Source organism: Curcuma longa, unplaced genomic scaffold (genome assembly GCF_044706935.1).
Source record: "Curcuma longa cultivar G26 ecotype Majalengka, Jawa Barat unplaced genomic scaffold, ITB_CL_G26_1.1 contig_12660, whole genome shotgun sequence".
Lineage (NCBI taxonomy): Eukaryota > Viridiplantae > Streptophyta > Magnoliopsida > Zingiberales > Zingiberaceae > Curcuma > Curcuma longa.
Genome location: NW_027429209.1, coordinates 9,049 through 24,033, shown reverse-complemented (window position 1 = coordinate 24,033; position 14,985 = coordinate 9,049). Strand labels below are relative to the sequence as shown.

The 14,985-nt window shown below is 40.6% G+C and overlaps 1 long non-coding RNA gene across 2 annotated transcripts; it reads right to left on the bottom strand.

The window, feature by feature from the left end:
* Positions 1-497: 497 nt before the first annotated feature.
* LOC141815933 (uncharacterized) lies at positions 498-14,629 on the bottom strand. 2 transcript variants are annotated; one of them, XR_012600629.1, is made up of 6 exons: positions 14,527-14,629; positions 13,737-13,861; positions 1,898-1,940; positions 1,495-1,537; positions 764-894; positions 498-590 (listed from the first exon to the last, which is right to left on the bottom strand). It is a non-coding gene; the product is annotated as an uncharacterized LOC141815933 (long non-coding RNA). The 2 variants fall into 2 exon arrangements; XR_012600630.1 differs by lacking the exon at positions 13,737-13,861.
* Positions 14,630-14,985: the final 356 nt, after the last annotated feature.

The window sequence follows — 14,985 nt, the reverse complement described above, 5'->3', positions numbered from 1 at the left end:
ATGATCAATTAAAATTACTAATATTTCATGTTACAAGATCTCAAAGAATGCAATAAAACACTAGTATTTCAAGTTAATCTAAATAAATAAATATGCAAAATATGTCAATACAGAAACCAGAAAACTTGGAGCAAAAAATGACAGAAAAATAATGTGTTTTAAGTTAAAAAAGATATTAAGATCTTTTAGTGTAGAAGCATTAGCTTCTTCAAATCACACCTTTAGGATGAAAAATGTCAGAGAAGCATAGGATGCACAAACTATTATCAAATGAGACACCATCCACTTTAAAAATTACCTTCTGAATATCAACTCCTCTGTAGTTAATAGAAAATAGCATTAGCTGATCCATCTACACTCGCTGGTGGAACTTCTAGTACTTGCTGGAGGGAGAACCATCACATCAGCAACAAATTTAAGATACATCTAGGCAGTTACTGTGAGATCAATGATATCATTACTAACCTTCACATAAGGTATAACATTAAATACAGCTTCACTCTTGTCTAGCATTTCAAAGCAATCCCCACCTATGCAAAGATCACGTGAATCCGACAGCTGTTCTACCTCTTTCTCACTGTAACATGCACCTCAGAAATTCATATTCACAAAAATCAAAGAAGGTATGCAAACATCATGGAATTTATAGAAAGATCAATTGCAACGAGAAAAATTATAAACACAAACTAGCAGTGTTTATAAGATCATCTAATGCTTTGCTTAAGCCGTCAAAAAAATCATTAAGCTATTAAATAATACTTGCCTATAGGAAGTAATCTCAGTTTCATCAGGTGACACCCATTGAAACGCTGTGCAGTTCTTTCCTCGAACCAAGATTAAAGCAGGCTTTGTGATAATGTGAACTTGACTGGCTTTTTTAGGCCACATGGCAAGCTGTCAAAGATTGATCACCAGTAATCATTACCTAACAAATGTATATAAGTTGCACAATAGAAAATCAGAACCGGTTTCCTTCCAACTAAAGAAATTAGCGACTTGATAGTCAGACTAGTGGGTTCTGCTGTCCATTTCTAGAACAATGAGAAGCAAAAGATGCCAGTAGCTCAAGATTAAATATGGAGGGAAGGTTAAGTTAACGAGAACTTTGAGTTCTAGAGTAAATTGTGCTGTGTTTTACATTGGTTAATTCAACCAGAGTTGCAATCAACAAATTCTAGGTCCCAATGTAAAGTATCAGTACTGTTTGAACAGATTATTTATGATTCAACTAGGATATTTATTAAGGTAAGATAACTGATCTTATGAACCAACCAATGGATCACATACCAAGTCATGTGATGAACCTTTCAGTTCAGATAAAACAGTGGCAGAATCAGATCAGATAGGACAATTGAAAACTTGTTAACAGACAACCCCCAAATTAATATCAACAACTTAGACAATTAATTTTGTATTCAGGATACAGGAATAGATAACTAAATACAATTACAAATTTACTAGAATTTTTTACCGCAAAGAAAATAAAAATCAAACCTTTTTCAACCACATCTCTGTCTAAACTTCTAGCTTCACTAACCTATAAAGGCAATGAAACATAATGTAACATGTAATGTTAAAATTTTTCAAAAAGACATTTCTAAGAAATGAAAGGAAAAAAAAAATCTACCTAAGTTTGACATGTTACAAACAAGGAGGATACTAATAACCACCAATATAACAAAGATCCTACCACGTCATGTGATGAACGTTTCATTTCAGATAAAACAGTGGCAGAATCAGATCAGATAAGACAATTGAAAACTTGTTAACAGACAACCCCCAAATTAATATCAACAACTTAGACAATTAATTTTGTATTCAGGATACAGGAATAGATAACTAAATACAATTACAAATTTACTAGAATTTTTTACCGCAAAGAAAATAAAAATCAAACCTTTTTCAACCACATCTCTGTCTAAACTTCTAGCTTCACTAACCTGTAAAGGCAATGAAACATAATGTAACATGTAATGTTAAAATTTTTCAAAAAGACATTTCTAAGAAATGAAAGGAAAAAAAAATCTACCTAAGTTTGACATGTTACAAACAAGGAGGATACTAATAACCACCAACATAACAAAGATCCTAGTTTGAACATTACAGGAGAAGTCATACCAAAATATAGACTGAAAAGCTAAACATCAAGGCTAAGGTGGAGTTTAGTTGGTAGGTTTAGTAATCTCTTCCACTAGATAGCTTAGGATCATTCTTGAGGGGAAAATGTAAATTATGAACTGCTGCTAGTCCTAAAATTCTTAATATTTCTTTCTTCACAGAAATTCATTGGAAGAGACTGTGCTACTCCTAATTCACTTGAAAATGCTCTAAGAAAAAAACTGGTGGGCACACTGAAAAGAACTAATTAGGAAAAAATCACTCAGCTCAGGAAAATCTCACCTGACAAAAGATAATTAAGGTTTTTGCTAGACAATAGAAAACCTAGTTTTCTAACTAATGACCATCAGAAATATAGCAATGCAAGATGACTGGAAACCATGAGTAACGGATCCAATCTAGTAACCTAGTTTGCTAGTATCTCAATCCATACTTATAAAAAAATAATAATTAAGCAGAGAAAGTAATCGATCTTACACATGAATGTTGTTTAGGCCGTTTCCTTTAGAAGAACAAAAACTAGGTGAGATAAAGAAGGTAGAAATAGAAGAGACAAAGAATTGGTTCTGAAGGAAGCAGCTGCTGCATTCACATAATGGAACCTCACAATGGCAAATTGGGAAAGGGAGGTGCTCTTTTAGAGCAACAGCATAAAAGTCCTTGTTGTAGGATTGAAGTGAGTGCTAGAAAGGAGATGAATAGCGTTTGTCGTTTTTTCGCATATTCATAAAATATGTAACTCGAATATACAAAAACAGAGCGGAAGATTTTGTCAAACACAAGTAAATACACGTTTGTTTTTATTTAATTCACAGCGACTTACTGTTACTCCAAAGTTCGCAGTCCTTGATCGCTTACGTTAGACAATTCACTATTAAACTCTTTCTCTTACGAAAAAGAGTATCGCCTTTACAAAGGATGTAAGATCGGCAACACTTTACAATCCTAGTAATTAAGTACAGAATAGGCGAAGTCAGAAAAAACGGACACTAGAGAGAGAAACTCTGGCTTCTCTCAGCGGTTCCACCACCATCGGTAAGTTTTGAGTAAGCGACGGTAAAGAGGACTGGAGTACTGTGTCAGGTTACGGGATAGGGAGCACTGGGTGTCCACGGGCAACATTATTCGCCGGTGTAAACACAACGGAGTTGCGTGAGGTGCGGCCTCAACCCTGCAAGGCTAGGGTTGCAACTTCTCACGGTGCGCGCGACGGTCGTCCCTGCAGGCAAGACAACCACGCTGACGCTTCCTATCGTCGGTAAGGAAACTGATACATTTACTGTCCTCTCTTGTTCTGGTGGTCTCCAATCGGGAAACCAAGAGACGCCGTGAGTCCTATAGCAGTGAGGAAGGGGGATTAGGTGTGAAATGAAACATAACAAACAAGATGGACGCCGACGAGAATGTGCTGTGGCGGCGTTGTCTGAGTGACGGAGACGACGACGGTTTCTGATTCACGGCGTAGATTGCGCCGGGTTCGGAGGAGAAGGCAGCTGTTATTGAGCTGTAGCGTCATTAGCGGCGGTCTGATTGGAGAAGACGAGCTACAATTATGGAAAATTTAGACTTAGGGACATAGGACCAACCTTCAGTGAATCACGGGCAAGGAAAGTGCCATGCTGGACTCCATATTCAGAGGAAGTTTGAAATTTGAATCACAGCGTTCTGCACAGGGTTGAACAGAGCTGTTAGCTAGGCAGCATAGCCACACTGGCAGATTTGGCGTTGACTTTAACACATCATCAACACTGATTTTGAATCAACGGACGGATGAGGGATAGGTTTTAAACACTGTTTATCGCCATCCTCGATCATCTATGGCTCGAAATGGCTCGCTGCGAGGTGGCCGCGGTAGAAACTGGAAGAAGTTACCCTATGGAGTAGGACTCCCCTCCGACACTGGCGACGTAGCACGCCATGCTACTATGAGAAGAGAAGAAGCCCAGCATGTAGAAATACCATTGCGAGAAAGAGAAATCGCTCAGGATACTGAACATGTGAATAGAATTCCTTCAGCGCTGATGGATGTGCAGATGCCGAACCTGAGAAACACTGATCATGTGTCAATTCAGGAACCTCGAAACACTGAGAATGTGCACGCGGCGCAATTGTCGACTAGCAAAGCGGAACAACACAAACCTGCGTCACGCTGGTCCTCTCTGTTTAAGCGAAACCGAGTCTGCACAGATGATACCAAGCTCCAATTTGTGCCGAAGACGGGGGACACAACAACACTAACGGTTGAGGACGCAGAAACATTAGAGGACAAAGTTGGATTTTGTTTAATTGGGCAATTTCTGGGTAAGTTTCCCGGCTGGAAAGCGGTGGCATCACTCACGCGGCGTTGGGGACAACCACATAAAATGCTTACGCATGATTCCGCTTGGCTTGTCTTCAAATTCCCCGACAAGGAGAGCTGTGATACAGTTCTAAAAGGAGGGTCGTATATCAGCTTTGGATGCCCCCTATATCTGAAATCCATGCCTCCTTGTTTCGCGTTTGATTCCGCAATTCACAATCAATTACCACTCTGGATGCAGGTATATGGCCTTCCGATTGACTGCTAGTCTACATCTGGGGTTAGCAAGGTTGCCTCTACCATAGGGACGCCATTATACACGGATCGGTTCACAAAAGAACGGGAGAGGATCAATTTTGCACGAATTCTAGTGGAGGTTGATATTACTGCGGCACCGCCGGCAAGGCTCCCAATTACCCTCCCCGATGGACGAATAGTGGACCTTCAGCTTCGCTTTGAAACTGTGCTCAAACTCTGCACAAAGTGCAGACAGATGTGGCATTATTCACAAAACTGTGCAAACAGGGGGATGACAGTTGATGGCCAACCATCACCAACGGAAAACGCAGAGGTGCAAGCCCTTACTGTGGTGGAGAAGTCACAACCCCTCCCAACTCTGAAAGCCAAGCCAAGGTCACAGGTTACTCCTATTAACACTGGAATGCTGATAGGTTCCTCTACATCTACAAGTGGCACGGGATTTGGCACGCAGACTGGCATGTCAGCAAGGGAGACAACTGTAGCGATGCCCTCAAGGGATAGAGATGAAGACATGGGTAGGAAGCAGCGTGTGAATTTTGGGAGCCCAAACACTGGGAATCAGAAGCATGTAAGGAGCAAACTGCATTCTGAAATTCAGACACAGAAACCATACACTAGCATCACCGATCTTCACAGGCCTGCTGAACTTCAGACTTGGGATAGTGGGACAAATCATATCAGTGCAGACCAAACACGAGCTCATCAGCAGCTGGAAATATTCACAATAGAAAGGAATGCATCGCAATCAGACTCACTGAAGCCAACTGAACTGGCCAAGCTACCACAGGTAGGACACAGTGCAGAGACCGACAAAACACTATCAGGTTTGAAAAGCCACAATTTACTGCTGATTACAACACAATCAGAGGTTGAATCCATTCCTTTTCAATATCCGCTATCACCAATAGAAGAAACGCCTATAGACAAGGGCAAAACTGACATACTTGTGCACAAGGATAGTACTACAGTCCTGCAATTGGCTCAGACTTATGTAAATTGTCAGAATAATACTATGGAATCTGAAGAGCAGGCTTTAGGGGATACTCATCAAGCTCCACGTGAGCTCCATGGTAGTTCAGAGACAAGGGCATCTAAGTCAACAGCAAGACATAACATAGACTTACCAAAGCCTACGGCACAGACAGGGGAGTCAACTTTGAGAGCAAGCACTGGTTGGCAATCTGTTATTTCTGCAACTGAAAATGGTTTGGTAAGTGGCACGGTAACTGGCACGATAGCAGACGTGCAAAACACAATTTTGAACTCTGTAGAGAAGGGTATAGAAAGAGATAAAGGGAAGAGAGTAACAACTGCAACATCTAACACTGATAATCAGCAGCAAACAGAGGTTCTGACACAAACTGACACACAAATCACACTTTTAAACACAGTGAAGACAGACAGGTATAGACATAACTAAAGAGAAAAGAGTAACATTCGAGGGCTATAACACTGAAAATCAGAAGCCAACAGAAGCTCAGATGCAAACTGACACACAGCTACAGAGATCTGCAATTGCATCAGTTCCGGTAGCACTATCAGGGCATGGAGGACTGCAGAGTCAGGAGGGATGGCAGTTTAGCAGCTGTACTAATAAATCTAGAATTTGCAAGCAGTTAGCAACCCCAACAAAACAAAAGGAAACAAAGCAAATCACCTCGCTGATACAAACTGAAACATCACAGCCTGGGCACATTACACAATCACAAAAACTCATCTCAAAATTGAAGGGCAAAGGATTACTAATCAACACTGAGGTTCATGAGGCCGACATTACAACTAACTTGGAACTTGCAAAACCTGGAACTTGCAAACAGAGAGAAGAACCAACAAAACCAAAGGAAAACAAGAACACCACACTACTGATACAAACTGCACAACTGCAGGCTGGGCACAATGTAGAAGCACATGAGCTTACTCCACAACTGAAAGGCACAGGACTACTACTCAACAATCAAGCTCATGAGGATGGCAACACTACTAATTGCTATTCACATACATCCACAGAGAAAACAGCTGGGTCAAAGCTTAGGGGGGTCAGCAAGGAAGTTAATGAAACTGCCACTGCCATACACTGGACAGCAAATCTGGTTATGGAAAAAAATCAGGCTTTGAGCAAAGCCACTGCTATGCACAAGGAACTCAAAGCTCTAGGGAACCCACCTGAAGCTCAGACAAGCAAGCAGTATGTCAATTCCATGAAAAGCCTGGCTAGAGTCGCAAAAACCAGCTACTTCAGTCAAATGTACAAGCAGAACAGTGGCACGGAACAATGTACTATCAAGGAATCTGATACATTGGCTGAGGGCCCTATTACAGCAGGACGGATGGGAGAATTATGCACATCACCTAAGCCAACTAAACACACAACAAGGAGGGGCAAGCAACAATGGACAGAACTCCACCAATCAGCTGCAAGCATAAACAACAACACAGGAACAACACAGACCATCCGGCAGTGGAACCCTCTGCACAGCAGGTTACTACTAAGCATCATGCACGTGTTTCACAGGGAGCTGGTATGATACTACAAAGCAAGGTTAATGATAAGTATGGAACCAAACGGTTACTCACTGAATTACCTGAAAACATTGCTAGAAACAGAAGCTCCAGCCACAGCCATGGATACGGACGGTATGGCAGTCTTCGATTCAGCCGAGCCACTCTTTCACATTATGGCTCCTAGCCCGTGGGCGTCTTCCAGTACGGGCTAGACAGGACTACCTACCAGATCGACAGTGTGCTTTCTGCGGGCATGCTGAAGAGACACTAGAGCACCTATTTTTCCAGTGTGGCACTACTGGTCGATTATGGGGGAGAATACGGGCATGGCTTCATATGCGACGACAGATGATTACTTTTTGGAGCATGCTGCGTATTTTCAGACAGCATTACAGGAGATCCTCCACCATGACCTCTGCGAGACATGTTGCCATGGCCGCCCTAGTGCACCACTTGTGGAGAGCTAGGAATGCCTTGGTGCAAGAAGGGAGGCAGCTGGACGAGGAGCAGCTATTCCGACGAGTACAGACGCATGTATATCGGACACTGGAAGTCTACACGGATTGAGAGCTGAGACGGGGAGCGGACATGGAGATCGAGCCATAGAGTGATTGAATTAGAGTGGACATTTTGTGTATATATTCCCCCCTCTAACCTCACTTACACTTAGGCGACTAGCAGAGACATAAAGGTAGGGAGGCACATTCACATTGGCATGCATACATATGGATATACTCTTGCATACACACTGTACTATACTGAGTTCGCATTACAACATTGTAGTCCCTCCATGGCATCATGCATACATGACATTATGCACACATTAAATGCATTGTATTTTCCAGTCGACTGGAGATTGAAGGTCAGTCGACTGGCACTGAAATACATCACCTGATACGCCTCATCAGTCGACTGGATTTAACTCCAGTCGAGTCGTTTCTGGAGATTAGTCGACTGACTATCAAGGTCAGTCGACTGATGGTAAACAGATGGTATAACGACTCAACTGGATCTTCAAATCAATCGACTGCAGGTGAAAGCCAGTCGACTGAGGCCAAAATCAGTCGACTGACTTAAGGAAAAAAAAAGGTTGGGTGAATGGATCCACCGCCCTTGATCCATCTAGTCCACAGCAAACGGCTCGTGGTAAAGACGCTCCAAATCCGTTGATGGCTAAGGTTTTGCCAAAAAGCCTAAGAGGGTGAATGAGTCCACAAGTTGGCTCATCTAGTCCGTAGGAACGACTGCGGTAAAGTCACATCAAAACCGTTGACAGCTGTGGCTTTGCCAAAAAGCCAAGGAGGGTGAATGAGTCCACCAGAATTGACTCATCTAGTCCGTAGAAATGGCTACGGTAAAGACACATCAAATCCATTGACAGCTGGCCACTTGCTAAAAGTGTGCACATCCTCATTGGAGACCCGAGGCTAATGATGGATCTTGGAGGCCACTGGTGGAGATTAGCAGAGTAGGAGAGGCGGACATCTGGCGTTGATGACTACTAAGGATGGAGGGTGTAGTGCCGCCCGAGGATGTGACATTGGCTTAGTGATGAGAGGCAGTAGATCATGACTTGATGGCTGATTGTAGGATAGCATACCTGCATGATAGATAGATGATAGGAGAGACACATGGATATTGTTGGTACACATGAGATATTGTTGGTACACGTGAGAGCACGTACACAATTGGTCGTGACACTTACTCAGATCTGACAGTTCGTCAGACATGACATGAGATAGTGTCACTGGCTACCCCCTTGTACACCTGTGCTTACTTTCTTGATGATATATATTTTTACCTTCATCAAAAAAAAAGTACATAATAGGTGAAAATCAATATCCAAGTTTATGACAAAAAGAGTTAGCATGGGCGTGCGGTTGTTGGTGCAACGTTCCGGCATCGCGACAGCATTTCAGGAGCATCGTTCGCATGCAGAGTTGTCGTAGACTGATTATGAATGGATGCTCTAGGGTTCCCCCTCGCAACTTCTATTGACTGATCTGGACGCTTGGAACTCCTTCCGGCCATCTCCACGTCGACTCATCGATCTACTCTCGATGTTAACTTAGCATCTTCAGACGTCTGTATCCCTTTCGAGCGCCTAGAATGTTGACGTGGAGATTACCGAGTTAGCTTTAACTCTACAGCGCCTTATCCTTCTCTGAGCACCTAAAACCTTCTAGGAGCCTGAAAGCTAAGGTGTCTCTGGTCAATCTTGACTCGTCACCTCATCTGTCTCACTGGCCCGATCGGCTGACAGGTGCCATCAAGTCTTTAACTCTGGTCAATCTTGGCTGGTCAATCTTTAACTCTACATAGGCTACTGCATTCTGATGGATTCAAGTCTAGCTACAGGTGCATAGATTTGTGAGCTACATAGGCTAGCAGCATTTTGATGGATTTAAGTCTAGCTATAGGTACATAGGTTTCATAGTAGTCTAGTCATTCTACTTGGCTAAATCCCTTAACTACTAGTTTGGCTTTATTTCTTACAATTTCACCTTTGTCATCTATTTTATTTCTAAAACCCTATTTAGTTTCTATAATTGCTTTATTTTCTAGCATAGGAACTAAATCTCATACTTGATTTCATACAAATTGCGCTAATTCTTCTTGCATTGCTATTATTTCTAAAACCCCTTCAACACCTTTTTTCTTGATTTCTTCTCCTTTTGTTTAGGACACTTCGCCTTGAAATGTCTTTTCCCGTTGCAGCCGTAACATATTACTTCGGCCTTGTTGAGTGCAGTTTGACTTTATCCAGCTTGCTTGTTCTGGATCACTTTCCTGATTTTCAACTTTCAGAAGTCCTTTCTCTTGAACATTTTTTGAACTAGGTTGACTAGTTCCGTCATGATTTCATTGTTATTTTCTTTTGAATCCGACTCATCTTCAAATTCAGGCTCGGGTCAGTGCGTTGCCTTTGACTCCTTTGTTTGACCTGCAAGAAGAGCAATACCTTTGTCGATCTGATTGTCATTAATTTGTTTGTGGAGTTCAAATTTAGCAAATAATTCGTTAAGTTTAATCTTTGAAAAGTCCCTAAAAACCTTGTAAGTATCAACCATTGATGCTCACAAGGTGTTCCTTGAGAACGCTTTCAAAGCGTACCTTATGAGATCTCGATTCTCCATTAGTTGTCCTATAGCATGTAGATCGTTGAGTAGGTCTTAGATCCTAGTGTGTAACCCACTTGTAGTTCTCCATTCTGCATTTTTATGTTATATAGTTTATTTAGCAATAAGTCACACTTACTTACCTTAGTGTCGAAGGTCCCTTCATATAGCTCAATGAGCTTATCCCAAATATCCTTTACGCTTATGAAGGGACCCACTCTATTGAGTTCCTCCTTTGTGAGGTCGTATTGCAAGATCTAGGTGGCCTTTGTATCTGCCACAATTTTGCGTTTAGTAGTGCTATCCCACTTCTCACAGGGTTATGGGATTTCATCTTCGTTGGTCGGGAGAGTGAAGCCAATTTGTACGATTATCCACATGTCCAATTAAGTCTTCAAATGGTAGTCCATTCTACCCTTCCAGTAAGCGAAGTCCTCTCCAGAGTACAGGGGAAGTCTGGCAATGTTGTAGCATTCCTGATGGACCATCACAAAAATCTTACACAAAATAAACAAACAATTGTTCCACGACTTGATATTGTATTAGTATGGGAAAAATTTTAAATTTTGGAAAAAAAAAAACTTAAAGCAACGAAAAAATTAACTCGATTAGTGGTTGTATTAATTTTGAGCTTCCCTTACTCTGATACTGCTTGTAGGATCGAAGTGAGCGTTAGAGGGGGTAAATACATTTGTCGTTTTTTCACATATTCGAAAAATTCGTAACTTGAATATACAAAAACACAATGAAAGATTTTGTCAAACACAAGTAAATACACGTTTGTTTTTACTTGGTTCATAGCCACTGGATGCTACTCCAAGACCCACAATCTTTGACCGCTTACATTGGGCAATTCACTATTAAACTCTTTTTCTTACGAGAATGAGTCACACGTGCCTTTACAAAGGATATAGGATCGGTAACACTCTACCATCCTAGTAATTGAGTACAGAATAGACGAAAGTCAATATCAAAGTTACCGGTAAAAAGAGTTAGCAAGGGCGTGTGGTTGTCGATGCAACATTCCAACATCGCGGCAGCTTCTCAAGAGCGTCGTTCACATGCAAAGTTGTCGTGGACTGATTATGAATGGATACTCTAGGGTTTCCCCTCACAACTTCCTTTATTGACTGATCCGGGCACATGGAATTCGTTTTGGGCGCCTCCACGTCAACTTATCGATCTGCTCTCGATATTGATTTAGCATCTCTGGGCGCATGTATCCCTTCCGAGTGCTTGGAATGCTGACGTAGAGATTATCGGGTCACCTTTGACTCTGCCGTGCCTTATCCTTCTCCAGACGCCTGGAGCCTTCTAGGCGCCTAGAAGCTGAGGTGTCTCTAGCCAATCTTGACTCACCACCTCATCTGTCTCACTGACCCGATCGACTAACATCTAGGCGTCTAAACCGTCCGATCACTCGAATCTATAGGAATGCCCAGAACCCGCAGTTCCAGTCCCTTAATTTCCTACACCACAGAATTAGCACAATATATAACTTACAGAAAATTAGATAGTTTTTCAACTGTTTGGTCTTGACTTTTAGGTTTCCAGTGAAATCTAGGTCAGACCGACGCCTACTGTTCTCTTCAAGGAAATGCATCCTCAGCTACTCTTTTTAAAGGAGTTTTCCTTCTTCCAATCATCCGGTCCTTCAGGCTTGGTTGAACTTTTACTCAACATCCGATCCTCGACCCCCAGGGCTTCCTCCGATGTACGGTCCTCGTTGACCCATCGCTTCGCTAGACGTCCGATCCACTGATCCGCCTAGACTTCCTGCCTGATGTTCTAATTTGCTAAGTCTTTCTGCCCAGTCCTTCTGACTAGGACTTCCTTGTCCAGTCTTACAGATTAGGACTTCCATGCTCAGCCTCAACTAGGACTTTACCTGTACTCCCTGCCAAGGTTGTCAAACTCGCGATTCCAGTGTCGACTCGGTTAGGGGTGCACAAACTCGTATCGTAAACTCGTACGAGTTTACAGATAATCCAAAAAAGAGTTATAAAATGTCAAATAATATATATTTGATCATAACTTCATAAGAACAATCACTATTTCACATATCTAATAAAAAAGCATAAACATAGTTATCAACATGTTTTCACATATAAAAAAAGACTAAACATGAAAATTTAACATGAAAAGATATGAAATTTTCAAAATTTATGTTTCAACATCAAGTTACAAAATGACAAATGTTTATCGAGTTTACCGAGTTTGACCGAGTTGACTCGCGAGTTTACCGAGTTGACTCGCGAGTTTACGAGTTTACAAGGGGGGCCCGATTTTAAGCTGATTCAACACGGAATTGAAATAATAGTTCGTAAACTCGTAAACTCGCCGAGTTGACTCGCGATTTTGACAACCTTGCTCCCTGTACACTCACTTTAGCTTGTTAGCACACAACATATCCTTAACTTAACCCCTTTGTCATGATCAAAATATCAATTCGATTATCTGGTGTTCCTTGCACCAACACTTGTGTCAAGATGACTTTTTGCTAGCCTCAAAGGGAAATTGGGGGAAGGAGGTGCTCCATTAGCAGGAGCATAAAGGCCATTATGCCGATGTAGCTTTCTGTCTATTTGGTTCATTGGTCTGAAAAGAAAAGAAACTAATTTCTCTCTCTCCAAATAAATTAAGAGAATTGATTTCCACTTTTTCTTTCACTAGTCTCTCTCGTAGGAGACACAAAACCTTAGTAAAGAATCATTCCAAACTACTCCAAATATCTTATGTTCCCAATCTTTACAAATATTTTGGCAAGGAAATTTCATCTCATTAGCCTGCAGATAAATGATATACGATAGTTGAATAAATAGGCTAACCTAGAAAGTAAAAAGTCACAATAGTAAGGTAGAAAGTATGCCAGCATGTAGCAATGACTGATTAAGCACTCTGATATCCTTGCTAGAACATTAGGATGCATAGTTTAGCATAAAAAATGGTAACGAGATTACAATATAGTTGCAATAGATTTCATACATCAATCACTCCATACCTCTTTCATGTTGTTAACCAGGAACTAGTCCATATTAGTGAGCATGCCAATAATAATATAATTTAATCTAGAGGTAGGACTATCCATTCAGCGTTAGTTTGCAATAGTCACTCTGGCATCAAGTTGCAAACTATTTCATGCTTTGGCAAATGAGATGGCATGTAGGATGAGTAAGCCAACCCCATAGTTATGACTGTGTAATATATCCATCGACATTAAATTAGTTCCCAATTTTATCTAATGAGACAGGTCAAGTACAATATCTGATCTGTACATAAACTAACATTTAGATGAAAAAGACAAGCTATGTTGGGAAAACAAAGTTGTGTAGAATGAATAAATATTAATATACAGGTCATACAGAGCTTTATGCTTCAAAAACAAATTATTATCCGTAAAACAACAAACGAATTCATAACACCAAAAGTCAACTTACAGTCATTTCTAGAAGTGTGTTGTATGCAAGAGCTAAGACCCAAGAGCTCTGCCTAGTATACTTTTTGTATGTCTTGCCATAAGTAGCTAGTATGTTAGCCTATCTAGAATAGTTTCTAGTGCACCCTGTCATCACCAACTAACTCAGATTCAAGAAAATTTCATCATGGATGAATAATAACAGCTGCTGGCATCTACGGTCTACATACATTCCTAATTGTTGAAATCAAGGAACAATCATAAAGGCAAAGTATGACTCCAAATCTAAAAAAAACAATGTTGTAACTTAATCAACATAATTCACTTGCACATTTTATTAAGAACATAGCATTTGGGGAAATAAATTGAAAGTTCATATTCAACCCAAAATCTGACTCAACCCAAAAAAAAAAGATGGATTAATTTGGTTAGGGGGCATTAGGTTTTTGCCTGTCCTTATTTCAGTCTCTACATGTATAGGACATAGCAATGAACTTATATTTGACAATTCTTAACCAAAACTCTCCATGATTCCTTTGAAAGTGTAGTTAAACAATTAGGCTTTGTTGAATGAATAATGCAAACAATAGCAATGACCTTAAATTTTACAATTCTTAACCAAATTTTTCATGATTCCTTTGGAAGTGTAGATAAAAAATTAACTTTTGTTGAATGAATAATAATTGTCGAAGTGTACGGACATTAAATATCAGTAAACTACATTAAGGGGCAGCGCATATTCTTTATATTCGCATGATACCTCATGGGGCAAAACAAGCAATCAAAATAAATTCTTGTAGTTAATAACCCACCTTCATAAATGCAAAAAATTGATCTTGTATACGAACTATAACACTCATTCTCTTCAAGTGCGAAGCAAAATGGTGCCTATGTATAATCTGCATAGCTTGACCACCTGATCTGTGAGCAAATATTGAACTTGAAATTAAATATTTAATCCGTCAAATGGAGTAGAATGGCATAACATACTATAGCTAAAATTAACAAAGCATCTACTGCCCTCATTTTAATATCACTCTACAAAAAACAATCGTAGGCAGCTATTCTATAATATTGAGGTAATTCAAGCCATTAGCAAATCATTTAAGGAAGATAAAAGCAATCATAAACTATTAAGGGGCAAGCACTCCGATGCAGACAAAATTGTGTACCCATATGGGAGAGGGGTGTAACCTGCTCTTTTGTAAGCAGATTTCCTACTCATGCTCCTGTCCCACATGCCTGCACAAACCTACTGAGCTACTATGTTA